The 3,648-nt window shown below is 38.0% G+C and overlaps 1 pseudogene; it reads right to left on the bottom strand.

Moving 5' to 3' along the window:
- Positions 1–1,718: 1,718 nt before the first annotated feature.
- LOC103567125 (ADP-ribosylation factor-like protein 5A pseudogene) lies at positions 1,719–2,550 on the bottom strand (annotated as a pseudogene).
- Between the last annotated feature and the right edge of the window lie 1,098 nt (positions 2,551–3,648).

The following is a 3,648-nucleotide window of genomic DNA, read 5'->3' as shown; positions in this document are numbered from 1 at the left end:
GTAAAAGCATTTTGATGAATTAAAATATTATACTTGCATTTCGAAAATTATAAATATAAAACACAAAACATCCAATGTTAAACACTGATCTCCCATGTTTGACTATGATTTAGATATTGAGTATTTTATATTTCATAGAAAGGAACTTTCAAAGCTTTGTCAATACGTATAGTATGTACTATTATTCCTCATCAAAATCTTCATGAAATATAACAGGCTGGTATTAAAAGTAGCTATTGTTTTTCCTTGAATGTTATAAAACATGCCAGTCTGGATTAGCTTTCAGACTTTCAGGGCATGAAAGATACACAAAGTACCCAAGAATATGTTTTAACACATTTAAGGTAAATATCTCTACAGTTATGATGGAAATACCTTCAACTTTAAAATATTGAAAAAAAGTACCCTAAGAAAATATAAAAGATATTTTGGGCCAAGTTACATAGTAAAAATAATTAATATATCATGTTGATTAATTTTTAAGCTAAATTCTTATAAGCACTAAAAAAATTGTACTAAAAAATTGTATTTTATAATTGTCAAACAATGCATTCACGTGGTATAAGATAAAAGAAAACATATAAAAATAGTCTCAAACTATTCCAACTCCTAAGATGGGAAATAAGAAATTTTTGAATTAAATATTTGTTACTTGGAAAACATGCTTTAATTTTAATCTCAAGTTCACATGAAATGCTTGACATGTAATTTAATACCTAAGAACACTCTAGCTAAATTATTTGATAATATTTATAGGATGATACTTCTCTGGGTATACATGTTTCACACAACAGTTTTCAATTAATGCTGAAAAAAATCACTTGAGAATTTTAATCACAATTAATGATCGATTGATTAATGGATTAACAGTGTATTCCACAATGTAGATGGCATAAATTCCAATAAAGGGAATAATCTGATAATTTTCCAATGTGCAATTCTGCCCACTAGTAATACTAAGCAAGAATTTGATAGATAGTCCACTCATTTAGATTACATTATTTCCATGTATGTGACTTAATCACAAAAAAACAGGTACACAATCTCCAGCTTTTCCCTTTTTCTTTTCTTTTAAAGAGCAGCTCAATGATATCAAGGGGTGGTTAGTATAATATAGAGAACATAGGGGAAATGTACAAAATGGCACTTAAAACCAATGCCCGTACTCATCTCATTATGGTTATAACTAAGGATATTATTTATTTTTATTTTTTATTTTTTTCTAAAGATTGGCACCTGAGCTGACAACTGTTGCCAACCTTTTTTTTTTTCTGCTTATCTCCCCAACCCTGCCCCCGTACGTAGTTGTATATCTTAGTTTCAGGTCCTTCCAGTTGTGGGATGTGGGATGCCACCTCAACGAGGCCTAACGAGCAGTGCCATGTCTGCGCCCAGGATCCGAACCCTGGTCTGCCGCAGCAGAGCACGCGAACTTAACTACTTGGCCACGGAGCCGGCCCCTAACTAAGGATATTATTAATTTTTGTTGTTCACTTTTCTTTCTTTAGAACATAAATCAAAGCCATTAACTTGAACTTGAGGTATATAGACAGTACATAGACAACTTTACCCAAAATACTTTCCATAAGTAACATGACATTTTAAAATATTATAAACTGAATATTTGTGATTTGTCTTTTTGACTTCATGGAAAAAGAAGAGAAGGACATTCAGCTAGGGAGGGTTATGCTGATAATAAAGCTCTTAATGTTAAAATGCCTTCCTCCTCTTTTATACTGAGCACAGGCTAGACAACGTCCTGAGAGGATTCGTTATGAGAATAGTGTCAATCATAGCTTTAAGACCTTGCTTTGGAAGGAACTGATGAGAAAGCAGATTGGAAGGTGAGACTTTGTGTTTGTTTTCAAATAAGTGGTCTTAATTTTTCCTCTTATAGAAAAAGTTTAAATCAGTTTATTATAAATATATCTAAACCATTAATTTTTGCTGCTTTCAGGTAAAGTCCAGCACTTCATTTATACAAAGTCTGTTAGAAGAGGTCAGTAGAGATCATTTAATCTCACGTCGTGAAATCATCCATTCAAGTCCTTGGCATAGTCCCTCACTAGTAAGAACACAGCATGCCTGCCTGGATAAGTCACTGGGGATCTTTAATGGAAGTCAGTTCTAAAAACTGGGAGATTTCTGCTATAGTCAAGCATTCTTTAGCATCTCATTTATCAGCAAAAATCAACAATCCAGCTTCCCTTAAGTTCTCACGTGCTAACATTTTATAGAACTCTTCTCCAGTTACAGAAATTCTTTCTCTGTCTGTACTGTCCACAGCAACTGTTACAAACTCTGTTAGTAGAGTAAATGTTCCAGGAAGAATGAAGAGATTCTTGTCCACCTACATCCCGCATTAGGAAACGTGTACTATTAATCACTCTCTTCTATATTACTTTCTGTTGTAGGGAACGTATGTACAACTTCATTCATAGAAAACCGATAAAGGATGGTAGTTTTCCCTGCATTATCCAGCCCAACAATGATAACTTTATGCTTTTGGTGCTTGAACAGTCTCCATATCCTGGTGGAAAGAATTCTCATTCCTGGGCAGCTGATCCCCCACCCAGGCACCTGGGAAGCCTGGTTTCCCCCAGCTCAGGCTGAAGGGGAAGAGATGTGCTGGAGCTTCTGCTGCTGCTTCTGCTCTGACCAATGGCCAACTTCCTAGGAACCAGAGGGAGGCCCAAGGTCAGGCTGCCCTACCGCATGGAAGGCCCCGATGCTGCATGGCACGCCTGGCCACTGCATTGTCTGTGACGACCCTTGTAGGCTACTATTGTCCCCCAATGACTTTGACTTGTCTTCAAATTCAGTGATTCTTGTTTTTCTGATTGATCAAGTCTAATATTCAAGTTCTCTACTGATTTTTTAATTTTATCTATTGTATTCTTCAGCTCCAGAATTTGTTTCTTTTTTATAATTTTTATCTCATTGTTGCAATGCTTGTTTTGTTCATGTGTCTTTCTTGATGTTGTTTGTATCTTTGTTCTCTTGTAGCTTGCTGACCTTCTTTAAAACAATTAATTTGAATTCTCTGTCAGGTAATTCGTAGATCTTTATTACTTGGTTGGTTACTGGAAATTTGTCTTCCTTTGGTGACGTCACGTTTCCTTGATTTTTCACGTTCCTTGTAATCTTGAATTCGTGTCTGCACATTTGAAGGTGCAGTCATCTTTTACTGCCTTTATAGACAAACTTCAGTGGGGAAAGCCATTCACCTAAGGTGGGCACAAGGGTGCCACCTGTGTGGGGTGCATGGTGGCACAGGGTCCAGCACTGAGTACAGGGACACATGGGGATGCTAGGTGCACGTGGAGATGCCAGTTTGAGGATGGGATGGGGGTGGCAGCAGGGTTGAAGTACAGGTACCCACTCAGTACCAATATCAAGACAGGGCTATAGGCACATGCACAGTGGTGCTACCAGAGCACAGGTTTGCCCACAGTAGCATCAAGGCTGGGAAGGTGGTGGGGGTGGCTCTAGCCTTGTGTGTATTGGGGGTCTAGTGGCAGCCCCTGCTCCAGGGGGATGCAGCAGTGCCTCTGGCTCTGGGGAAGGGTTGGGGCAGTGGTGTGTACTTTAGGCAGGTCTATCAGCATCAATGCTAGGGTCGGCACAGACAAGGACTATGGGGGGGCC

Source organism: Equus przewalskii, chromosome X (genome assembly GCF_037783145.1).
Source record: "Equus przewalskii isolate Varuska chromosome X, EquPr2, whole genome shotgun sequence".
Taxonomy (NCBI): Eukaryota; Metazoa; Chordata; class Mammalia; order Perissodactyla; family Equidae; genus Equus; species Equus przewalskii.
This window is presented reverse-complemented; position numbering and strand designations above follow the sequence as displayed.